Here is a 26,868-nt window from a genome sequence, read left to right on the forward strand (position 1 = left end):
TACGTTAGCATCGTAACCAGAAGTACATATTTATATATATATATATATATTGGGCCCGTCAAAATGTATAAAAAGAATTAGCTATATACTGTAAATTTATTTTTCAATAAAATTAATGCTTATATCCTGCAACATTCTCAACATTTTGTGGATGTATTGTTTTCAAAAAATGTATTGTTAGATGAAAAAGTTGTAGCTATGACCTTTAATAGTTCAGCTCTGCAGCAGCATGCTTACGCTCTCTCCAGGGAGGAGAACCCGTCCATTTCCTAAAAGTCTGCTGCCTCCTCTTTCCGGTCTGCTCCTGCAGTCTGAGTGTCAGCGTAGAAAGACATTTTCTCAGGTAATTATTGTCCCAATACATGTTTAGCTTGTTCTATTAGTTATTATGGAGATAAATTACAACTTCATGGTATGAATCACTAGTTTTCATGCTTCAGTGCAAACAGCAGGTTTTTGCCTTAACTGACACAAAATCTCAGCTGTGAAAAATTAATTAATTTTTTTTTTATCTCCACTTGACATTACATAGTGTTACACTTTCACTATTGTGACTCGAAAAAACGAGTCATCTTGGTGAGTGACTCATAAAGACTAGAGTCAGTAAAAAGAATCAAATTTCCCATCACTAATCCCAGCTTTATTTATAGAGCACTTTAAGCACCCACAGATCCAAAGTGCTGTACATAGAATAAATAAAAAGCAGTCATATGATACCATAACAAACCAGTATTAAAATAAGTATAAGACCTAACATGAATGAAACAGTCCTGAACTAACGGAACAATAAATACAAATAAAATATTTCGACAAATAAAACAAAATACATTTTAACAAATAAAATAACATTTCTAAAAAATAATAAATACAATAAATAAAAATTGAGTAAACTGGAAATAAATAAAATTAAAAGCAATTTTAAAACGTCAACATCAGACGGTATTAAAAGCCAAGGAGAATAGAAGGATTTTAAGAAGGGATTTAAGACAGACATGGACGAGGCCTGTCTGATGTCCAAGGGAAGGCCATCCCATAATTTAGGAACTGCTACGGTGAAACTATGGTCACTTTTGAGCTTACACGTTATCTTTGGCACACTCAGGATTAACAGAGCGGCTGAGCTCCTAAAATGTATAAGCAGCCAGTGCAGGGAGGCTAAAATAGCAGAATTGTGGTCAAACTTTCGTGTGCCGGTTAAAAGACATACAGCAGCATTAAATACCTTTTGAAGATGAGAGCGGCAGGAATCACTAACTCCTTTATAAAGTGCATTATAGTAATCCAACTGAGTGGTAAGAAAGGCCTATTTTTATGTTGCAAAGTGCTGCTGAGAAAGAATTGGCTTTATTTTAGCTAGCTGTCTCAAATGTAAAAAGTTAGATATAACAACTGCTCTGATGTGATCATCTCACTTTAACCCCAAAATGTGCAACAATTGGCCTGATGTACTGGGCCAAGGAACTAACATCTAGGCCTGAACGATAATTCAATAACAATATATATCGATGATATAAAAAAAGGGTTGATTAAAAAGTTAAATAGAATGACATTTTTCCTTCTTTTGCAGTCTAGCTATGTAGGCTAATATTACAGTCGTTACTTCCTCCCAACCAATCAGAAACCCAGCTCCATCACCAAGCCCCGCCCCTTCAAGGAGTTCAGAGAGCACACGTTCTTTGCTCTTTTTTAAAAACCTGCAGTTTTAGTAAAAAATTGGTTAAATAAAGGGTTGAGTTTGAATTCAGTGTTTGTGTGTTTGTATGTAAAAATAGTTCGCTAACCAACAGCATTTTTGAAGAAAAGTCCAAATTTTTGTCTTGAAAATTGAAAATAGCTTAAAAATTAATAAAAACAAGTGTGCCTTACAGATTTTTATCTATTGGCATCAATTTATATTAGTTTATCTTAGCTGGTCACAAGATAATACATTTATTGATTTTTATTTCTCAAGAGAGCTTGGTTCAAAAGTTTTTTGACGGTCTCTAACTGCACCACCGCGTGTGGGAGGAGGGAGCAGCTGAGAGACGCTGGCCGAAATCGGAGTCCCTCAATCGGATTAACCATGAGCTAGATCCCGTTGACTCCGTGGAGCTTGAATGTCCAATATCCAAATTCAAACCAACTTCACTGCGGTGCTGGATCATGCGTAAAGACGCAGCGTGAACCCCAAGTGTTGCAGCTGAGGGGGAAATGTTGGATCGGCTTGATGAAACTCCGCTTCCTTCACAAATTAGACCAACATGGATAGAATAATGATAATATGTAGTGCTTTTTATTGCCTGGATGTGAATCTGATAATTCATATTGTGCCTTTTATAATCAACTACAGTATTTTCTTATCAAGCGAGCTCTGCATAGGGTCCAATGTAATTCACCCAGCGCGGTGGGAGACTCGTTTTGGGGAAACTACGGTTGTAGCTCAGTGTCTGCCTTGCTGTGGTTGCGGAGAGGTGTCTGTTTTGTAAAAGAAATCATCCGCCGATGAGTTACTGATCTGGAAAAAACGAATCTGAAACCTCAGAAAAACATTCAAATCCCAAATGTACAGCGTTCTAATTCTTCCAGTCTATTAGCAGCTTCCCTTAAGAGGTCGGACACTGAACGTCTGCCTGATGAGTTTGACATTACTTAAGCTTTAGTGCGGGGAAAAGCCATGTAGATTTGACCGATGCAGTAAAATGCTAACCAACCAATGGGAAGAAGTTGAGCCCTTAAGACACAGCCCCTCCTCATTTGCATAATGAGGCAGAAATGCATACAGAAATGTAAAAAGGACAGGCAGAAATAAATAGCATCACAGAAATATATAGGGTAAAAAAATACTAAGGAAGAATAAAACAGACAAAAATATTATAACATGCACAAAAATAAATACTTAAAAAAAATAAGTAATTAATAAATAAAGTTGAAGATTATAACGCACAATAAATAAATAAGGTAATTATTACAAAGGCGAATAAAAGAATAAGCTAATTAAAAGAGATATATACATTTATGTCTCACTGTATAATTTAATTTCTACCTACATTTATTAATTTGGTGGCAATTAATTGTATGCTTATTTATTTATTGAGCATTTATTTATTTCTGTATTTATTTTTATATATGGAAGACTTGGTCCTCCATACTACTACTACTACTACTACTACTAATAATAATAATAATAATAATAATAATGATAATGCTTTTTATTCATAACCAAATATCAATCTGTTATTGATATTTTTGATATTGATAAACGTATTGAGTACAATAAAAGCAAAGAAAAATAAAAATGGGGACCAAACAAGGATTATATGTTTTTATCTTTTTTTGGGCCAACTAAAAAATACATTTTGATGACCGTGCAATAAGGAACTTATGGTTGATTTCATTAACGACTTTCTTATAGTCTAGGCAGACGTTTCTTGATTAAACTGTTTCAGGTGTTTCTGAACCCCTGCTATGTTAAATTATGACTAATGTATGCATTACCCATATACCTTTGGTTCACTAGTAAGATATATAGTGTTTCAGCCTAAAAAAGATATATTCCTGTACTTTCTAAGCCTTTGTTAGTGTGAAGCCAAAAATACAAACACAGCAGTACTGATAAGAAAAGCTGGGATGAAATATTAAGTCATTAGACCTGTATTTGTTCTATATTTATAAAAAAAAACAACAACAGCAACAACAAAGCACTTTTATCTTGTTTCTAAGCCCTTCCACCACACCATGCCCTTCCTGCGGTCAGTTAAAACAAACTGTGTCAGATTTCCATCTCATCACACGCAGACTTGAGCGTCTGTCTCTTGTCAGCGAGCCTCAGGTGCTCTCTGCTGCCCTCATTGCCACAGAGCTATCTTTGTCACACTTGATAAAACTGTGGAAAGCAAAAGTTTTGCTGCCGGGGTGTGTGTGTGTGTGTGTGTGGGGGGGGGGGGGGATCTCAGCAACAACAGAGGACAAGCGGTGTGGGAAGCGGACGACGGACTCAGGGAAGGTCCAAGCAGGCGCAATGCTTCAACAGAACTGGAACGTGCTGGGCGGTGCCTCCTCGATCCTCCGGGGCTAGCCCTAGTTTGGAGATGTTTATTATTGATAGAGGTGGATGATAGCCTTGGGATGGATTGCATAATCGAGGGCCGCCTCTAATGGTTACAGGAAATGGATCAGGCTATCAGTCAGGTCTCTGCGGATGAAGGATGTGCCTGCCTGTGTTTGTATGTCGCTCCCTTTCTGCAAAGAATGCATGGACGTGTGTGCAGAAGGAGCTCGGTCACCCCTGTAGCTCCAGCAAGCTCTTACAGCGTTGTGCAGACACGATTAGCAAGAAATGTGCTTCATAGATTTCAAGGGGAATTATTGAGGGAACTAAAAATACTAAAATAAAAACAGAATAACTTTACGTTATGTAGATCACTGAACAGCAAAGAGAGAGCAGGAGGTCTAGATTCCTTTGACATTCTAAATGGTAATTTTTCAGAATGGGATGTAAACATTTGCACAGCAGGCTGTTCAGCTGTCTAAGTTTCTCTGTGTGCTGAGGTTGAGTCATGACTTTTGACAGGTAGTGAATACACGTACGCGTTTTGAGCCAAAGCCAGGGAAAGTTATTCACGGTTTATACCGCCTAAGATCGCTCTTTTGTGTCGAGTGTGTCAGCACCGAGAGATGCTCTGTAAGTGAGACTCACTCATGCAGCCTGTTTAAATGATCACTGCTATGCAAGCAGGCTACATGAATGCATGTTCTTCCACTCTGATTAGAAATAAGCTTAGTCAGAATTTGATCAGAAACACAAACGATTCACTGGAGATCACCCAAGTTAGATGAGTGAAAATAAGGGGAAAAAATGAATTCCTTTCTGCTAACAGGTGCAACAGCACTGCATGTCCGCTGAGTCACCCACGCTGTCCTCAGGGGAGATCAAACCAGGTACGATGAGTGCAAACACCTGTGTGGGCGGACAATGAATGCATCTGATATTTGGAGAAGATTCTGATACTTTCTAATAAATAGGCCAACAAATGCTCAGGCTGTTTTGATTCTGCTGAAATAAAAGCGAAGATGGTCGAGAATTTGCAAATGTGGCTCATAAACGTGGATCATTCACTTGAATATGTCCAATACTGGTTTATCTAAAGCCAACTATGTGCTCATGTGTTCAGGTCTAATGTTTCGATGAGATTTCAAAAAAGATTTTTTTCTGAGTTTGTGTTAAATGTCAATTATTCTTGGTCTGGGCAGCCAGTGTGCTGTAATTAATTCTGTGAACTGACAAAACATATAATAGTGGAAGGCATATTAGTATCAGCAAGGAAGCAGTTATTATGATTAAACCTTCTTTGCACGGTTTTAGTACAACTTGAGAAATTACCATATGTCAAGTGTTTTTTTTTATATATATATAAATGAGAAATTTTACCAGTAGTCTTCAGAAAAGAAATCCAGTTTTAGTGTGTTCATCATTTACGTAGATGATTTTAAAAAGTTTGCAAAATACAGAGTGAAGGCACTTTTTTTTTTTTGCTAAGGTAAAACTGACATTCCTCTAAATAGCTGATAATTACAGGCTTAGCAGCACAAAGGAGAAGGGTTAAACATTATTAGCCCAGAGTCAGTCCATGCAGCAGCTCTGCAGAAAGCGGCTAAACATGCCGAGTAAGCAGTATTGTTGCTGGTAACTATTGATTCCATATGAATGCCATTATACTTCAATTTTCTTTTAGCTGCTCTATTGCTTTTTTTAAATCGTGTTGTCACAGATGCCTTACAGCATCTAGTTTTGTACATTTATCCACACAATGCACAGTTTAGCTTCAGCATTTGCTAAATAGCTTAAAGTTCAGACTTTTTGTGATGATTTTAATAAAGTAAAACGTGAACATGAGGTTGCCCTGCACATCCCTATAAAACAATTAAAAAAAATTATCTATGGAATTATAATGTATTATTATTATTATTATTATTATTATTATTGGTTGTGGTGTTACAGCAATCTATGATTTCTCAGCCGCTGTTTGCATGTCTCCACTGTTATTTTCTATCTTTGGTTATGACCTCCAAGTCTTAGAAGATGGAAGGCCTCCTTGTCATTGCCCTAATCTTTAGCTCCCTCTGCAGATTGTATATTAGATTCAAGTCAGGACTCTGGCAGGGCCAATCTTGCTTTCAGTCAGAAAAAAAAAACATCCTGATGAAATTAAAAACGATGACCTTAAACCTAAATCTGCAAGGGTATTACAAATTTTTGGCATGACTGTAAATATTAGGGATCTAGTCCTTTTAGACTGTGTTTAATTTGTTACCCGTGGGACCAGTTGATCATGACTCATGACTTTGAATAATAATCCTTTTTTTCCCCTTAGTTCACATAAATATACTTATGAGGTACTATATATTCTATAATGAAACATCTCAACAAAGATTTTCCTTTGATAATTACTGCTGCTGTGTCATGGTGCTGCCTCTCCTGTCATATGTGCTGGCGTAACACAAAACGTGTGATAAGTGGGGCTAAATGTGATGACAAAGAGGATTTTGTAGAACATCGTCACCTGTCAACTCTTTGAAGATTGTGTGTGTGTGCTTTTGATGCATCCCCTTTCCAAGGCAGTTTTCTGCCACATCAAAGTGGGGTATTTAGTTTTTTTGAGGGGAGGAAGTCACTGTTTTATTATTTATTTATTCATTTATTTATTTATGTATTTCTTTATTTATTTATTTATATTTTATTTAAGAACCATGTACTGTTGGAGTAAAAATCCATTGATCCATGAGTACCCCCAGGTGGTCAGGAAGTTATTTGCCAAATTTAGGACTATCTTGGTTTCAGTTTTAAGCATTCAGTATACCAAGGCGAGTGAAGCATCTGCACAGTATAACATGGCATCGCACCTATGCTATGTGGCCAGTAAGGTAATCCTAGATCATTAGTTTTCTATGGTATCATGTCTTCCATCACCAGTGAAACAAAGAGCAGATAAGCAGTAGGGTGACAGAGTTATGAGTCTTATTTTTGGACAAAGACCAACTGCAGAAGAACATTAAATTAGCACTGTGTACATTTTGACCTAAGTATTAGCTTAATTTGAGATATATTAAATGATTTTTCACATCAATATAGAGCACCTGGCGAGGATCAGTGTTGCTTCCAGGCTGCTTTTCTCAAAACGTCATTTATGTGACTTAAGAGGCTGAGATCTGTTCCTGAATGGGTCATGTGACCTACGGCGCTGCTTTACGACAGTCTGAGTTCCCCTTAAACACAAGAGCTAAACTCACTTTTCTCATCCTCGAGTCAAAGTTTGTCACGGCGGAGGGAAGCAAAAATAGGAAAACTATATCTGAGGAGGCCAGAAAGAGAAAGCGAGACAAGGATCGCTCCGGAGGAAAAACAAGAGTGGATGTTAGCAATAAATGCGTTGGTGTTTGATGAAAGAGCAATCAGCATGCAGGACCCATTCTCTTTTTGCATCTTTATTATTAGACTGGTGAGTTATCGTTTCGCCTGCTGTATACAGAATATGTCAGTCTAAATTTTTCAGTGTTTTAGAATATTGTTTCATATTGCTCTTAGTTTTTTTATGCTAGAAAATGTTTAGTTATTTTTAGTAAAAATGGTGTTCTTGTGACAACACTCCATGCTGTATATACTGTATACACAGTATAATATATATATATATATATATATATATATATATATATATATATATATATATATATATATATATATATATATATATATTATTGTACATTGTTGTTTTCATATTTATATTTTTGTGTATTTCATTTTATTCTTATTTTTATCAGACTTATACTAGGTCAGGGGAATCTAATTTTGTCCACCTCATGTGATCCAATGAGAATAAAGTTTCTTGAATCTGATTTTGTTCGGGATTTCCTCCTCAAAAACATCCTCCTGACTGATGACCACATTGTGGTCAAAAGCTCATTCAAACTTGGATTTCCATCTCAGATTTTCAAAACTTTATCATAAGAACAAATTCTAATAGTTGATTCTAATCTTGTCGGGATTTACATAATTGGCACCCAGGAAGAAGTTAGGTAGTTTTTATCTGTACTTCATTGACGCCGTGATTTCCCCTCAGCTCCACCTCTCCTTTGATATCTTTAGATACACGAGGACATTTCAAAGGTTGTTTCAGAGTGCCATGTAATGAATTGTTGTAGCACCTTAACTTCCAGCGAAGATCAGTGGACGTCATCCTCTTGAAACAGTTTTCTGCTTCTGCAGAAAATGTCAACGTTGTCATTGAAATTCGTTCTATATGCCACACATGCTGATGAAGGGAGAGCAGTGTAGTGAAGCATTTCATACCTCTTTTTATGTTGGGCTGGTGCCTGAGATGCTTGTACAAAAAGGTTCCCAGGAGTGTCCTTTAGCTGAAAAAAAAAAACCCTTTCAGCAGTTCTGAACCACTGACTCTGTATTTAGGAGGATAGTGAAAAGGCCCACACACTCAGACATTCTCTGGAGAAGTGTCGACTTTTCCTTGGTTTGCTACTTACAGTATTTTGTAGACTTTGTGTGTTCCTTTACTTTTGCCTTTGTAAAGTTAGAAAATGTCCGGGGAATATGTATTTATCTTGTGATTGTACTGCAAAAGGCATCTTACTCTGTCTGGGGTCTGATTCCTAAAATGGTTGCTATCAATAATTGCAACCATTAACACAGAATTGTCAAAAACAATAATTTTATATTTACATCCACCACTGTAGTGTCTGTAGTCTCTTGTTTTTTGGGGTATTGTTGTGGGGGCTAAGGCTGATTCAACTAAATATATATATATAAAAAAATTGCATTATACATTATTGTTACAGCATACCCTGGAACTACAGCAAAAATGCATTGCATCTTTTTGCATGAAAGGAATCCATGACGATTTATGACTAACAGGCCTCCAGAACGGGTGTCCCATTTCTCTGAAGCATATTTCACACACTGAAGCAAGAGCCAAGAGCAAAGTAAGGGCAGTGATAAGGATAACTCTAGTACACCAAGACTAGCCCCCCTTGCCAGGAATTGCCTTATTTGGTAATAGTGTAATGCAGAAATATTTCTAGTCAACAGTGAAAGACTTTATTTGTGCCTTTAAATAGTATTTTATCCACCTGAATTGGAAAACAGTGAAGCTTTCCGTCTCATGTAAACCAGTTTTGTAAGGACAATTTATGACTACCTAGAGCAACATACAATTTATGTTAAATATTTTTTTGTAAAATATACATATGCTGTGAAAAATGACTCAATTATCAACCTCCTGTAAACTTTTGTGACTAACAACTACTGATGTGTACTCTAGACCTACTAGGGGTCATATGAGAAGAAACGTTTGGCCATTTTGTCACCATAGGGATAGACGATACCTGAGTTTATCTCAGTTGTACTGTAGCCTCTATATCTAAATTAAAAATCCCTTTTAAATTTAGAATTTCTTCGATAGCAATAACAGTTGCTTATATTTTTGATGAATTAATGAGGGCCAAAACATACCACTTTAATCTAATTGTTTTTAAAAAGTGTAATTTCTACTTTAATAAAAATACACAGCTGTAGTGCAAAATAAGGCCAATTCAGCACAGACACATAAACATTTGAATGAAAGATGTATATCTTTATTTTCTTGTCTTTTTCCTTAACTCAAAATTAAGTTTAGACAAAAGTTCAAGATGGAATACTCCCCCACTGCGCACCTGCTTCCACTGATTGCCTCGTCAAGCATCCGTGCAGCAGCCAATCTGCATTAAGTCCTTATCCTACTAACCCACAAAACTCTCTTATAAGGCTCTCCACACATGGATTCTACTGCTCTTCAGCTGAGCTTTGACCCTCCTCCACCCCATCTGCTCCTTCATGCTTACTAGCTTCACCTGACTACTTCTGCCCTACAGCCTCCACCACCAGTGTCCGGACCCCAGGGGGAAGTCTTTACTAATCCTAATCCTAAAATGAACATCCAAACTCATAGACATTTGCAGCTTTCACGCCTTCTGCTGGGGTCAGAGTGCTAATTTTTGTCATTAAATCTCTCTAATTGGTTCTCTTGTATGTGTGAGTCTCTCCAGGTTGAAATAGTTTTTAGTCATTTTTCTCCGGCCTTGACTAAATGGGACGCTGAAAACTTCTGTTCACCTAAAGGGGGATCAGCCAGAAAGGTGTAGAGGTCCATTACTCCAGGAAACACTTCATGTGAAATTTCTATGAGCAGGAAATGAGCTGGTTATAGATAATAGTTATCTATAATAGTTACAGACCATTGTTGTTATGGATCATCTAATTCCATAAAGGGAATCTGCAACAACTAACCTGATTGTCTTAGTGAGGAGATTTGCCTTTGCATTGGTGGTTTTAGTGATCCATCAGTAACACCCTAGGTTTCTGCAGAGCAGTAAAGTATCAGGGTCATGTCAGAAAGGGTGCCAGTGTAAGTCCATCTGATTTAGGCAGCACAACTGAATCTGTCATTAAACTGACTTGATCTCTGAAGATGCTACTTCCACTGCTCATCGCTTTGACGCTAAGTGGAAGCAGCTGACATCAGATTTTACAATATTTTTACAATCATCATAAAAGATGCCTATATATATATATATATATATATATATATATATATATATATATATATATATATATATATATACATAAATGTCAGGAGATTTTCCGCAGGTCGTCTCTCCTACTGCAGTCAGACTTTATAATCTTCTGCTACTCACAACAGACACAGTAACTGTTGACATCATGCTAATGGTTGCATGGGTTCTGATCCGACCATTAATTGTTTACACTGTTCCCCAGATGCTAAGGTAACTGGCACACACCTTAGCTACTTCAGGGGGCTGCTGCAACATACTGCACATTGCATTTTGCATTATTGTGTGTTACTGTTAAAAAGTTTCCACTGTGCAATATTTATTTACTCAAGTATTTACTTTTTTATCTTCTAATCTTGGTGTTTCATTAGAGCTAATTTTAGATAAGACTTTGCTTTTTTTTCATTGCTAATAATTGTGTGTAACTGTGTGCGTTTGCCACTGTCACCCCGAATTTCCCCACTGCGGAACAATAAAGTAATTCCTATAGTATATTTTCAGCAGTGCAGTGGTAAGTCTATAGGTGTTTTAAGATGAAAACAAAATGACAAAAATCTAAATTAAGACTCACTTTGTAACATTTGGTACATTTTGAAAGTACTTCAAAAATCAATCTCTTCACTTCCTTTGCAAGACCAGACATTTCTGTAAAAGGAAGAATACAGCTGAGCCAGGCTGTCGCTAAATTTATAATCAAACTTGTCCCATTGTTGTGAAATTTAAACAAGTGCTGCAACATTAATCTGAATAATGTTACCTATTTTCAACATAACACAGATACTCTGTCAGCTCCGAAGAGTAATTTACCAGAATACATTTTCGGAATTTTGATTAGCATGTTCATCATCTAACCACTTGGGGACACACCATGTTTAGGTCTTTGAAATAAAAAAATGACAGGGATTCCACAGTTGTAATAGCATGCCAGCCCCTTTACTGTAAAACTCCAAATTTTTCAACTTAGAAAAAATAGATTTTCCCTGATTATCTCCCCTGAACCCAATGTTATTCTCCACTGTTCCCTCAGTATATAAGCTCCCTGGTTTTCATTGATCATTACTTGTTCCTCTCACTGCTCTCCCTGTGTTCCATGTCCTCTTTTCTGTATTCAAGTTCTCTAACTTTTCCATTTTTGTTATTAAAATATTCACCAAGCTCATTCTAAGCATTTCATTTCTTCCCGTTTGGACGTGATTTTTTTTTTAGATATACCAACATATGTAGAAATCGTATGACTGCAGATTTACACTCATAACAACGAAAAAAAATCCCTAAGACAATTTGCAGTCCGATCATTAGATGCAGAACAAAGAAGATTGTTTAGTCATGATTTCATCCACCTTGTCCACATGCTCTTTTAATCCCCCTTTGACCTCCTGAAGTTCTTCTATCCAGGGAGAGATCTTGATCTATATGGTCTCTATTAAATAATCAGACCAATAAATTCTCCTTCAGTGGGTTGGTACCCTTTGGAGCAAGGTTATCTTTTCCCATAGATTTCTTTCTGCTGTACATCTAAACGGTGAAGGCATTGTACAGGATCAGTCTGATGCAGCATGCAGTTCTATAAAGGACTGGACTAAAAAAGTATACAATGTTAGAAAAAAACAACTAAAATAATTGATAATTAAATTAACATCAATCGACACATTGGTTCCATCTAACATTCATCATTGCTGGAAGAACTTCTATGCCTTTTCCTGACTGCTGTGTGAGACTTCTTCTGAACAGGAAAACTATGTGAGCATAAAGAATGAAACATTTAGCCTGGGTCAGTGTCGGTGCTGTGCTCGGCCTTGGCTGCTCGTTTAACCCAGAAAATCAGTTAAATATTCACTGTAAATGCTGGCTCAGATTAACTGCATGTAGGGCTAATTCTACCATACAAATCTGTTAATACTCGGATTCTCAAAGTGCAGCTCACGGGGTAATGGCAGCCCTTCACAAAGAAACCATATACTGTTCATTATTTTACGTATTAACCATATCATGTAATTATGTGAGATTACAATCACATTTTCTCACCTAATTATTTGCGCTTTTACAGGTTGTACAATGAATGAAACAGAAGACCTAAAGAGAGACTATAAACTTGATATTTCTGTTCATACACAGTACAATTACCTGTCTGAAACTTTATGTTGGAAGTGTACCACTCCTTAACCTGTATTATAATCACATATTAGGACTGACTTCTACAGTACTGTACCAATCAAGGCCTTTTAACAACCACAATCCACCAACTGTATCCACTTAAAGTTAACATGCACAATGAGACTTGATTTTGATCTTTGATTTTTAGACCTCGCTGACCAAGTGATCCGTGAGAATTTAAACAATTTCACATACTTGTCCCTCTTATCCTGAAAGGGCAGATCAGTATACTGTAGCTCTAGTGCTCTAAAGTACTTTAACTGGAGTGGGCAGATTATGATTTTATAATCTTGCACAGAACTGTTCCTATGGCCTCTAATCGCTTCTTCAGAAAGATAATAGGAGCTTTTATTCACAGCTCCAACGCACATTATTTCAAGTGTTAGTAAAGCAACAAGCAACACCAATGCCAAGTGATGACTTTCTGTTGTTCATAGCTTGCCTTTAAGAATTCAAACTACTCCATTATTTCTGCTCATAAATTGCTCAAAAATTGCAGAACTTCTGCACAACCCTGAATTTGTCTCAGATATTTGATTTAAACAAGTAATTTCACAATCTTTGGCAATCTAGAAATGTCTGTCTAAATTTATAAAAAGAAATCCTGCAGTTTAGCCATGGATGGAAAGATGCAAATCAGATACCAGGTTTAGCATTGTTTGTCAGCTGTGGTGCAATCATATTTTTGACGTAGTTCTTACAAAGAATAGAATAGAATAGAACTACCTTTATTGTCCCTCAATGGGGAAGTTTGGGTGTGACATTGGCAAAAACATGGATACACCAGAGTTACACACTAGATTAAATAATATGAATAAAAAGCAAATTATAAAGTTATGCAGTAAAGCAGAAGAGAAATTATTCATCAGAAATAGAAAAATACTGTGCAGTTATTATTGGAATTATGGGCTATTCAGGTAAAAGATAAAATAGAAGAAAGACAGCAGCCAATTTACTGAATGATGTAAGACAAACTGTGCAATTATGCATGATTGTACAAACACTCCCACAGAAGCCAAAAATATGTCCAAATGCAAATTAGTGTCCGAGAGAGAATGTAAATGATTCCTGATCAGACCAGAACCCGTGGAACCATTAGCATGTTAGAAACACTTATTGAGTTTGTTGTGAGCAGCAGAGATTATACAGTCTAACAGCAGCTGGGATAAAGGACCTGCAGAAGCGCTCCCTTGAGTATCTAGGATGCAGCACTGGATTTATTTTTCCTGTAGTTTTTTTCCTTTTCTGTTATTTTCTGTTCTTTCTGTGCAGCTCTCTATTTTCTGACCTGAAAGTCCTCTTCATTTCCTTGAGCAAATATTTTATGTCAGGGTTTATGCAGGGCTTGTTATTGGAGGAAAACCTAACTTTTTTGACGGGTGCAGTAGAGTCTACACAGAAATTTATGTAGTCTGTGATGTATTGCTTTTCCATCTATGTCCTCCACACGAAGATAGCAGAGTTCATCCCATGCAGGGCAGATGAGGCTGTCTCTCAGGGCTTCTTCAGCCTCCTCAGACCATTCCCTCAATGTGTTTATTGCAACTGGTTTTCTGTGTACAAGGGATGTATACACAGGCTGGAGGTAAACCAGGTTGTCATCTGAGCCCCCAAGGGGAGATAGAGGTGATGCCTCTTTGCAGTTTACATGCAGTAAGTCTAGTGGCTTATTGTCTCTAGTGTTGCAGGTAACTTAGTGATTAAATGTTGGGAGGGTGGAGGACAGGGATGGATGGTTAAAGTTTCCTAAGATTAGAAAGGGGGCTCTAGGGTGCTGTGTGGATGACGTCACAGACTCCTTTCCTATTTGCAGACGGGCGGAAATGTGCTGTTATCGCCAAAACGTGTGTATATTCCCGCCGGAGCCGATAGGGTCTCATACTAACAGCTAGCAGCTCTATATCTCTACTGCAAAGCCTCTGATTGTCACATGCCCAGAGTTGCACCATCATTTGCAAACACTACAAGACACCCTCCTCTCATCTTACCGCTGTCTTTTGTTCTGTCAGCCCTGAGCAGATGGAAGCTATTCATCTTTACATTGGTATCTGGAGTTAGCATTGTTAGCCAAGTCTCTGTTAGCATGATCAAACTGGTCTCTCTGTAAGCCCGCTGACCCTGGGTTAGCGCTGGTAATTCCTCCACTTTGTCAGGGATCTTATATTTTCCTTGACGATGGATGGAAAGACAGGTCTGTACCTTCTCCTCCATCTATGCCAGCTTCCCCCCACCCCTTTCATTTCCGTCACCTCCGTCTTATTTCACGAGGGACTGCCAGCCGTTCAGTTGCGGTAGCAGCTATTTGCGAGGGCAGCAGTTGATCCCTGGTGTAAACAATAGCTGCGTACTGAACCCCCCAGTATCCAAAAGCAAATGGCGTATACAATTGGCAGCGAGGTTGACTACAACACGGTTAGTTCCATGTTGTGAGCAGAAAGGCAAAAAGAAGAAGTAGATAAAATGATGAAAAGTTAACAAAGATACGGAGCTACTTTCACACAGCAACCAGCTCACGCGGCGCTGTTGGGGAAATATAATTTTTTGTAAGGTAAAAAGTACATCTGGTCCATTTGGATAAATTGTGCCAGAATCATAGCTCTGCCTGGGACACTGTCCATTAAAACCTTTGTGGATTTATAAAATCTGAGGCTATTTCCAGGTTTTTATACAAAAATATTTGACAGTATTTTGCACAATTTATTCAGAAAGGAATTTAGGTGATGCAAAAACAATTGGATATTTTCGTTATTTATTCCTAAACTGATCAGCTATAGTAAGTTACATTAGCAGTTCCACTTGAACAATATTCCTTCATGTCTTACATTTACTCAGGTACCAGCGACTTGCATTTAGACCATAAAACTGTACAACTATTCTTGATTTATTTTGTTTTGATTTTTCAGGCAGAAATTTAAAAGAAAAACCAGGGCTTACAAAGAGTAATTTCTGATTTAGATTTTTGAATCATAGTGGAAACGTGTAGAAGCATTTTTAGACATTGATTCTCCTCCGTTGCTTAAACCCTTTACTCTGACACAGCATAATCTTTGTAAAATGAAACTTTTAGACATTGTTTAACTGTACTTGGCTAATGATTCATGTTTGTTAGAGTGCGTGTCTCACCTCAGGATGATGCCCCCCCCCTGCTGCGATGCAAACACAACACATGCCTCAGTGCGACTCCTGTGAGCAAGACGTGACTAATTGTTGCTTGGTTCGATGATGGCTTTCTGGTGGGAGTGGGCTACGGTATATTGAGGGATGTGTCATTCAGATTCCAGCTTATTAATGCTGATATTCTGTCATGTTTGGTTCTGCTGCACCTTGCAGAGCTCCTTCCCTCCAACGATGCGTGAACTTGCCTTCACTTCCCATGTCTCCTCTCCTTTGTCTCGTGCTCCCATGTGGTTGCTCCGAGCAGATCCCCCACCACCCCATACATTACCCTGCTTGTTCCCTCCTCATCGTCAACACTTATCATCCCACCATCCTTCACCTATCATCAGTTCACTTTTCAGCTTGATCCTTCCCCCCCCCCTGTTTCCCATTTACCTCTCTGTCCTGTGTGCATTCATCCTCTCTCCCCTGCAAACCTTTCCCTCCCTCCTTCCTCGTCCTAATTCTCGTCCTGTGTATCCGCTCTGGCTTCTGTTTCCTTCCCCACCTCTTCTACCTGTCTTTGTTCCACTCCTGTCAGCCGCTGGACGCTTGCAGAGGGCAACGCTCGCTGCGGTTATGGCAGCCCAGTAATGATCTTGGTGGCTCTGCTGGCTTGTTGTATGTTTTGACCCACAAACTGTCCTGACAGAGGATGCATCGACAGCTTGGCCTACATGTTTTAGTGAGAGTGTGTGTGTGTGTGTGTGTGTGTGTGTGTGTGTGTGTGTGTGCAGGATCTAAGGCAGCCAGGGGGGACTACAGGTTCTGGCTACAGTCCCAAATTTATGGAGTGGAACCTGGGTGAAGACGGTTGAGAGCAGAGAGTAGGCAGAACCACAGCAGCCCCTACAGGAGGTTTGCAGAAACTCGACTCTGGGTGATAAAAATAACAGGATGAGTGGGAGAAAATAGAGAAGCAGTTGTTCTTATGAACGTAATTTCTGTCAAACTAACTCTAAATGAAACTCTGATCAAGAGCTCTTGAGTACAGCTGTGAAGATCTTGAACACCTCATTAGATATTCAGTTCTTTCAAGAGAAATGTTTGCATATCAATATCTAATCTATTTTTTTATTCATCTCTTGAAAAGAAACTGATTGAATTTCAAGTAAGCACAAAAATCTGCTTTTTTTTTTTGCCTAACTGAGGAAAAGGTTAGGACACCCTATCGCCTACTTGCTAGAGCTGAACTTTTTGGCTAAAAATGACTCTAGTGAGAGCCTTTTTGAAGCCCTTTTTGAAGCCACACTGTGACATTGTTCTGATGAATATTTCTAAAGTACTTGGCTAAGACTCCACCCAAGAGTTCCCATTTGTCAATATTAATTCTTTGTCAATTTTGTTTTGAGTGTATGTCATGTTGCAGGAACCATTCCTGCTTCAGCTTTAGTTTTCTTTCTTTCTTCATTTAGATGGTTTCACATTTTGAGGTTATGAGGTTCTTTATGTGGAATGCTGTACTTTTGTTTATGTCAAACATATCCTCCTTTTAGCACTGATGCCTTGCAGCAAAAAGATCCTTGGTTCGAAACTCTGACTTCGACCAGGGGTCTTTCTGCATGGAGTTGCGTGTTCTCCATGTGCACATGTGGGTTCTCTCTGGGTACTCCGGCTTTGTCCCCTGCTCCAAAAACATTACTGTTAGGTTATTTGTTACTCTAAATTGTCTTGAGGTGTGAATGTGTGTGCATGGTTATTGTGTCTCTGTGTTGCCCTGTGATGGACTGTCAGCCTTGTCAGGGTTTACCCCGCATCTCACCCATTGACCGCAGGAGATAGGCACCAGTCCCCCCACCACCCTACATGGATAAGCGGGTATAGAAAATAGAATAGAAGTCTGGATGGATATCCTCTTGTCTGGTGTCCAAATAATTCAGTATTAGATTCATCTGTTCAAAGATTTTTACAGAGGTCATCGTCTTTGTCTACACTCTCTCTGGCAAACTTCACTCTTGTCTGTGAGATTTTCTTAGAGAGCAAAGGAATGCTCTTTCTTTACCTGCTATGGATGGTAAACATGTGCTGTCTCTTGATGACTTGAGGGTCAACTTTCATATCAAATTTGAAATCAGAGCCTGCTGTCCTGTGATGACGTTTTAGGGTTTTCGGAGACTTATTTTTGTCATAATCGATTGGTGTTTGAGTTTTGTTTTTTTGATCTTTTCTGGGTTATTTTTGTCAGTAAGGTCTCGTCATATTCATTACTTTATTATTGTCTTTAAGGACTTTCCTCATCAGTTTAGTTTGTTAAAGGTGCCATGACATATTGTGGCATATGTAACTTCTCCAAAGAATTTCATGAAAAACTAACGTCAGCTTGTTGTTTTGCCAGGCCAAATATCTTTCCTCAGTAAAAGGGTTGGGTAAAGCAATGATAACGCATCTCCACCTCCTTGCTCTCCCACAGCACTCTGTAACAAATCCATGTGATGGCATAATGGCGAGTGGAAGTGTTTGTGTTGACCAACAGCTTTAACCTGTCGACGCGACTGAACACTATTCTGACTCGCTGTGGCGGGGGATTGGCTCTCCCGGGCCGCGACAGGAAAATCATACAGCCGACAGCCGGATAATTCAGTTACAAACACGCTTTCCTTACATTTGACAGCATTTAGAAATGAAATAAACTCCCAGGTAATGACAGCGTTGTGGCCAACTTCCGTGTTGGTACAGAAGTTGTGTTTTAGTTAAAAGATAACCTGTTTTTTGATCTGAACGTTTTTTTTTTTAGCAAAGAGACTAAGCTGGCAGTTTTGACATTCACACGGACTCCTCAATGCCCAACAGAAGATATTATACCCCCAAAACCACAGAAAAATTAAATGTGTTGTTATTGCCCCTTTAAACATTGATTGTGGTCTTTCCTGTGTGCATTTTAGTTTATTCTCTTCTGTTGTTTTAGGCTTTTTTCCTTTCTTTTTGCTCAGTAAACGGCTCCCACAGCTGCTCGGCATTCCACTGATTAGGACCCACCTGCTTCCAATGTCATTCTCCACCCCTCCCTCAGTATTTAAGCTTCTTGGTTCTTCAATGTTTCTTGCTGGGTTCCTCTGTTATGCACCTTTGGTTTCCATGTCCTGCTCTGATTGTGTTAAACCTCTATGTTCTTGTCTTTGGTTATTCCAGTCCCTGCTCATCTCCACCACTGGTGGTTTCTGCATTTGGGTCCTCTTTCAAACTTCACAATATCACACTTTTAGAATCTTGTGGTCTGCTTTCTGGGAGAACATGCTTGCACAGCCAAACCTGGACATGTTGACAGTTGTTTTAAATTTGCTGTACTTCTTGACTATTTTATGTGTTTTTAAATGGCTATTTTCAAATTATTTTGGGACCTCTTTTAAGTCCTTACCAGACTCATAAACTGCTGCAGTCTTCTTTCTTAAGCCCACAGACCTAGAGTCAGCTCCACGTTGTTTCACGCACACTTAAACAATCAGAGCACATGAATCCAAGTGCCTGAGGGCAAACGTCCTTCAAAGCATCAATGCTATCATCATGTGTTTTCTTATGTTAGTTTTTTTTTCCTCTTTATATTTTTTAAATATTATCAAAAACCCGTACTTTAAAGTACATTAGGGACCACAGTGGCACAGGAGCTAGGAACTAGATGGGTTGCGGGTTTGAACCCTGCTCTGAACTGCCGGTGGTGCAGATTGTGTGGTAACTCAGCACCGTAAGCATGTGAATGACTGAAGGTAGGGTAAATTGTTTTGTGTCCTCAGGACTCGATAAAGTTTTACACAAGTACAATCCATTTACCATTTATGCTAAAAATCACAGTGTGTACTGATTTAAGAAAATAAATTCCTTTATTGTCCTATGAAATAAACCCCTGGGAAATTTGGACTTAAGGCACAAATAAAAAAAAACTCATATCTAGGGTTTGAAGACAGTCACTTACTTTGTTTCTTGGTCTTTATGAAATATCTTGGTGCAGTTCTAAAATGGTTCCTGACTTATTCATGTCAAATGTTGCTATTAACAGCTGTATCTTTTTTATTTTTTCTGTTAACTTAAATACATATTTATGCTTTATACTACTAATAAAATTTGCCGTGTAACATTTTAAGGTTCTGGCTCTACTGCCTTAATAAGCTTGAGTGATGCAGCGTTATTGTCAGACTAGACAGCATGCATCAGAGGTGAGAATGTTAATTTCAGTCATTATTGGGTCAAGACTTGGATTGGATGTGGAAGAAATGAATTGTGAACATTTTTACTGTAATGCTACGTTCACTTCACGAAAAAGACTCAATACCAAGATTTAGTTTGTTTCATTCATATTGCAGCAATTCACAACACCTTGATTTTAGCCACTTAAAAAAAGTCATGAGCATATATTTCCAACTGATCCTAGTTATCACTCAATGCAGTCAAGCTCACTTTGTTGTTCAAGTTAGCAAAAAGTTTTCTAACTAAGGAAACCCAGCAGGTTGCATCCAGTCATTGACTTGCAGCATTCACTCCTCCTGTATGAGCCACGGTGGACGTTTCCAACATAACCAGGCTCAGTGTGAAAGGCCATCTGCCATGACCGTCTGGGGGTTTAAGAAGACAAAAATCTATGCAGCAGGCAACAGCAATACACAGCTGTATCCGATGTGAATGCTCTAGATACAGAGGTGAGACGACGATTAATCAGTTTGCATTGATTTCACAGACTAGTGTCTGCCTCTGCTGACATCAGTAGTGCAGCTGTGATTAAATTTAGTTTCTGAATGAACGTTTTTAATTGTTTGCATAAGTAAATCTTAAGTTTTACTTCATCTCTCCATCATTTGGACACAATAAAAAGTGTGAACTGTTTGTTGCCATATTAGTTACGAATTCCTATATTGACCCGACATCTGGTGTTAGTCGTTGACTTGACTGTTAATAAAGGCAAACTCTGTGCTCTTTCTTCTGTGCCTCTATAATAGTTGGAGAGAATATTGTCAGATCATCTCCCAGTTCTTTTTTCCTCTAGCGGCACACGTTCCCCATATCTAACAATTACTCAGTGAAACTCGCCAACCTCAAGTCCCCTTTAGGTAAATAAGCGATTATACGATCGTTGACCTAACAAGTTTGACACCTAGTGAAGCATCTTAAAAGAATGGTCCAGTCTGGACGTAATGCATGATATGACTGCCTGGCTTCAGTGTGATGGCATCACAATCCATCAGGTGCTGGTAATGCGTTAACGTCCCTATAAGGTTTCCTCTGTGTCGGCTGACCTTTACGCTCTGTCCTGACTGAGTGTCGCAGATTCTGACAACGCTCTCGCTGCGCCCCTGGTGCAGCCGCTGATGGTCTCTTTCAGTCGTTTCCCACCTCTTTTCAGCCATAACGCTCACGTGACTCTTGTACGCATGCACATGTGCAAACTAGCATTTGAGCTCTCGCACATGTGCACACACTTACCAAAAGGAAAACTCAAAGTAGCAGTTTCTTTATTGTTAATATAACACGTTTGTCTTCTTTAGCCGAGGTTCAGACTCCAGGATTTAGCAGCAGTTTACACAGACCTGCTTCTATTCTATCAATGAGAGACAAACACATTCCTAAAGGATCATGACATCATTTTGGAGACCTGTGCACTTAGAACATCTCATCAATACTTGATGAGATGCTGATGTACATATAATCTTACATCTTGTTTTTAAAACGTGCAAAACCTGTACATTTTAGCCTTCTTAGCATTATACCCCCACCCACAAAAAAAATAACCTGAGTTGGAGGGTCAACAATGCACCTCATGCAAGCTCTTTGCCAATAGAACCAGTATCACACCCATCATTTGTTTGAAAAAGTACCAAATTACATCCAAATCCGACTCTTCCTTCTAACGCTTATCTTCTATCACTCTGTTCCTGATAGAAATGGCAAAAGAGCGTCCAGGTCCTGTCAGGTATTTGGGAAAGTCCTCGACTTTAGCGAAGCCGCAGCCAGTGGTGACATACGGATGTGCCATATGGTCCTGGCCACCAGCCTCATCTCCTCTGTCTGCAGAACGTTGTGGAGGATCAAATTGTTTCACCCTTTGTCTCATTCCACACTCCTCATTATCGTCTCTTCATTTCAGCTCTTCCGACTCAACCCTTCCCTCGCATGCGTCTTCTCAGCGCACCTTGCCGATTGTCTAGGCACATCTGTCTTTTTATTTTTATTTTTTACCTTTCTATTAGGCTTGACAGCCGTCTCAGCCGACTCGCTGTAAAGTGCAACAGCTGACAAAGCTGATATTTCTCTGGCTGTCGACATCACATGCTGCTGGTTATCAAGGAGCGGCGTGATCAAAGCCGCGGCACCCTGACAACGGCTAAAACAACGCCGCCGCGGTCCAGCGCCGTGTGAAGAAGATTTGGGTAAAAGAAGCACGACTCAGAAAGAAGTTTCAAATCTGTTTTATCAGCTTGGCCTGTTTGCTGATGTCACATCAGGAGAAGACTTTATTGAGTCAAAAAAAGAGAGTTGGCAGATCAGAGCTGCGTTTAATGGAGAGTATCTGGAGATTAAGCTCCTATATATCTGCTTCCATATGGTCTCGCCCCTGTGACAGCCGTTGCTTTAGGAAGGGACTCACATCTGCAGCCTCTTCTGGAAGAAAGGCGGCGGTTTAAGATCCGCAGCCCTGTCGTCACTCCTCTGCCTTCCCCAGGGGTGAGAGCCAGATTCTGAGGGAGATCAAGTGAGGGCTCCAGAGAGTTTTCACGGAAATGAAGGCCCTCTTAAAAGACACCCACAGGGTTCTGCTGGCCAGCTTTGCCTTCTGTTGCATCACGCCTGGCAGAAAACCGAGTCCCCAGGTTAAGGACAGCCGGAGAGAGAGGAGGGGGGAGCGAGATGAGAGGAGACGACGTTAAAAAAAAAAAAAAAACATGAGCCCTGGAGGAAGTTTTTCCAAGCACCTTTGTGGCGTTGCCATATTTCCTGTCTCTCCTTTAAGGGGATTTTCTGTCCGTCTTATTCTTTGAGTCTTTATTTCTTTTCTTTTTTTTTATTTTATGATCCTGCATCTCTCTTTTTCTGCAGGCGCTGCAGCTCTTTTTCATACTGTGCCAGGTTTCGTCTAGCCAGGGCTCTGTCTCTCACCCTTTCTCCCCACGTCTTCATCTCACTTCTCCAACTTCTTTCACTTTTTGCCACCCCTCTGCACCGCTCTGCCTCGGTGTGGTTCTGTTTCTTCCCGTCAGTACAGTGTCACTCGTCTCCTCATCATTACTGCCGGCTCTTTTGTGAGCTTCTCTTTCTCTGAATCCGTTTGATCGGGAGCCAGAGAGCCGTTTCTTCTGTCTCTGCTCGTTAAAACACGATCTAAGTTTTTGTCATTTTCTTTCTCTCTTGAGGTTCTGAAGTGATACTACAGATGTTTTCCCTCCTCTGGTTATCAAACCTTTGCTGTGTTTGTAGCCACTGCTAACACTATGCTAGCAATGCTAAAACTGGCCTTGAATGCACTCCTGGTTCTCTTGATATCCTTTGAATTTTTAGTTATGCATTTGTTGTTGTTATTTGTCTTCATACCTTCACCTGTGTTGATAAAAATTTGCATAGAACTTGTTCAGGGTTTTTCCCCCTTTGTTTTGCAGGTTTTATTCCACCGCCACTTCAGTTTGCTTTTTGATCTATTTTCATCTCAATGTTTTGCGATCTTTTCATATTTTTATGTATTGCTGTTTCCGCTCGGTGATAATATGTATCTTTTTTCATGTAATTTACCATTTAGCATATATGGGCTGGGATTTGCTGTCAGTTCCTGATACTCTTGAGCCTCAGATAATACCCCTTACTCTGCAAAAAGTATTTCTGTTTCCATAATTAAACAGGGGAATAAAACTTTTCATGTTTTATTAAAAGCCTTGGCATTTCAATTTATAACTTTCACAGATGACCGGTGCGTACAGATGAGGACTGAAGTTTATAATAGTAGTCAGGGAAATAGAGGGGAAAAAATGTTGCGTAATTTTTCTGTTGCCATCTTTAAAATAATATCATTTTTTGTGTGTGTAAGGGACGCTGGTCGAGTACAAAACGTGGAGGGTTCAGGGTTTTTCTTTACATTTTCATGTGATTTCCACACCAAAGAGTCCTTCAAATTCAAACTGGAAGATAAAGGTAAAGTTTTCCATCTAAAGACGCCGTTGCTCAGCATGATGCAAAGCTCATATACATTTTAAGTTCACTAAAGCTTACGTTTAATTAACTAGCTGGAGTAAAGATTCCCTCTATCCATCCATCCATTGCCTATACCAGGGACCTGCAACCTTTATAGTCCAAAGAACTATTTTGCCTACAGTCCACTAGGCCTGGCCAAGAAAGGTAGCAGCACACATTATTGTGGACAAGACAGACAGCAGCAATAAAACAACCATTAAAATACATAAAATACAAATAATCTGGCATATAAAATTGGCCAGGATTCTTTGTAACAGTAACAGGTTTAAGATGTTAAACACAGGCACTGTTCGAAACATTTCCATTTCAGTGATACCAGGGATTCTAGCTGTAGATTTTTCCTTAATGGTTTTATATATATATATATATATATATATATATATATATATATATATATATATATATATATATATATATAGATAGATAGATAGATAGATAGATAGATAGATAGATAGATAGATAGATAACTCGCTCAAATCCGTGTTGTGTATTTCATTTTAGGTCTGATTTGGGTCATTTTAAACCTGATAAAAACCAGATTATTTACACTGGAAACTGGGATGTGAGAATGGGGGCAAATATACATTAAAAAAAGATCTTCCTGTAAACGTACAACTCTTACCAGCTGCCTGTTTCCATATCTGCCCGGACGTGTGTGATGAATTATCTCAGGTATAAAGAATCCATTAGTCCTCCCGTCTCCTCGTGAGGAAAATTCTCCAGTTTGTGATGTTCCGCCCAGCGAGGAACACGTTTTCTCTCATCGGCAAATTTTCCTCCCTGTTTAATGTAATCAGGTAATGTGCAGTGTCTGTGGTGCAGCGGTTCCTCCTCTGATAGCCGCGGCCTCTTCCCGGGGAACAGTGGGTAATATTTTCCCAGTGAATGATCACGTTCGTTATTCCAGCGGTGTAGCAGCAGAAAATCAATATGAAATCAAATTAATATCTCTCCTCCGTTCCCCCAAAAAGGAACACTGAGACTCGCTCCTGTAGCGCCATCCGTCATCTGAAAAATCCAGACGTGCTCTGTAGCCAACAAACCGTGTGGGGATATGAATGAGTAATGTTCCTCTGTGCCTTAACAGCTATTTCCCTGAGTGCCCTTGAGCAAGTCACTTAACCTCCCACTGCTCCAGTGGAGCAACACGAGGAGATCAGCGGGAGGTAAAAGCTATTTTTCTGCAGAACTGTGCGAAGTGAACTACAACTATGCTGCAGAATTAAAGAAAGGATAAAAGCTTCTTTTTTTTTCTGTTTAAAACCCCGACCAAGTGTCATTAAAAGCCAGCACAGCGAGCATCTGACGCTTTCTTTGAAAAAGAAGCATTATAAAGTTGATAAAAACTAGTTTTGTAACCCTCAGTCCACTTAGGCGCTGCGTATGGTGAGTTCCCAGTAAAAAGGGAGGGTAAACTTTGGAGAACAGCGTTGTGGTAAACAGCTGCAGGAGGTCATCACCTGGAGAGATTAACTTCAAAATGTTCAGTCGTCCCTCAGTTCTTTGAATCTTCTCTGCGCGCAGCCAGACTTTCATCCGTTAAAGGGCTCTGGATCCACATTTCTTTAAACTTTGCCTGCTTTCTTACGCTCTCAGACGGTGCTCGACCATTTTCAGAGAGACGTTTTATGATACAGAGAAAGAGAAACATCTGTTTTACATTTCATCTTTACATACGAGTCAAGTAGCAGAGTTAGCAAAAAAATAAAAAGTGCAGACTGTATGAATATTTCATGAAGAAGCTTTTCATACGGAGACTTTTCTAAGAGAGTCCATGCTGGCCGGTGTTTTGGTTTCTTGTTCATTCCACAGGAAGGAAAACCTTTTTTTTTTTTCATGCTCGCCTTTAAACGTTTGTTTGTAACACCGTCAAACGGCTTTATTCACACCCGCTGTGATGCGTTCGATCTTTAGCAGCAGAAAGAGGAAAACATGCTGCACTTCCCTTTAACTCTCAAATGTGTGGCGCTGCTGGGAAAAAGTTTGTTGGCTGGTTCCGGTTCCGGTGTCGGCTTCAGCGGGTCCTGACTGATTTCTCCCCAGCTGAATGTTCTGGTTCTGTGACTGCAGCTTGTTGGTGCTTTACATTCCCTTTATTCTCTCCAGGTGGGATGATCCGATGATGATTGTGTGTATTAAATGGAGGCTTGTTGGTTAGTATCAGTTGCTTCTTACACTGCAAAAACAGAACTTAAAATAAGTAAAATGTTCTTAAAATTTGTGTATTTGTCCTTGATTTGAGCAGGTAAATCAGACTATTTGCCGATGGAACAAGATTTTTGCACTTAAAAGAGGAGCAACTCATCTCCATCATCTTATTTCAAGTGCAGGATGTCTAATTATCTTATATTAGGGGTCAAAATACTCATTCCATTGGCAAATAATCTTATTTCCCTGCTAAAATCAAGGACTAATACACTAACTTTAAGAACATTTTACTTATTTTAAGTTCTGTTGTCTACTTATTTGTAGGTCCGGCTTTGCAGTGTAGACCTTAATGAATGCACTCACTGCAAAAAGGAACTAAAAGTAAGTGACATTTTCTTGAAATTAGTGTATTTGTCCTTGATTTGAGCAGGGAAATAAGACTATTGGCCAATGGAATAAGATTTGTGCACTTTAGATAGGAACAATTAATCGCCATCATCTTATTTCAAGAGCAGAATTCCTAATTATCTTATTTTAGGGGTAAAAATACTAATTCCATTGGGAAATAGTCTTATTTAGCTGCTCAAATTAAGAAAAAATATGCTAATTTTAAGAAAATTTTACTTGCTTTTAGTTCCCTTTTTGCAGTGC

General features: G+C 39.0%; 1 protein-coding gene and 1 long non-coding RNA gene across 2 annotated transcripts in view; one reads left to right on the plus strand and one right to left on the minus strand.

The window, feature by feature from the left end:
• tmeff2a (transmembrane protein with EGF-like and two follistatin-like domains 2a) overlaps window positions 1-26,868 on the plus strand; it is a 197,304-nt gene that overhangs the window by 41,531 nt on the left and 128,905 nt on the right. The window lies entirely within an intron of this gene.
• Window positions 41-25,507, minus strand: LOC118563762. Its single transcript, XR_004931418.1, has 4 exons — window positions 24,692-25,507; window positions 8,324-8,388; window positions 8,179-8,233; window positions 41-311 (listed from the first exon to the last, which is right to left on the minus strand). It is a non-coding gene; the product is annotated as an uncharacterized LOC118563762 (long non-coding RNA).

Source organism: Fundulus heteroclitus, chromosome 7, assembly GCF_011125445.2.
Source record: "Fundulus heteroclitus isolate FHET01 chromosome 7, MU-UCD_Fhet_4.1, whole genome shotgun sequence".
Taxonomy (NCBI): domain Eukaryota; kingdom Metazoa; phylum Chordata; class Actinopteri; order Cyprinodontiformes; family Fundulidae; genus Fundulus; species Fundulus heteroclitus.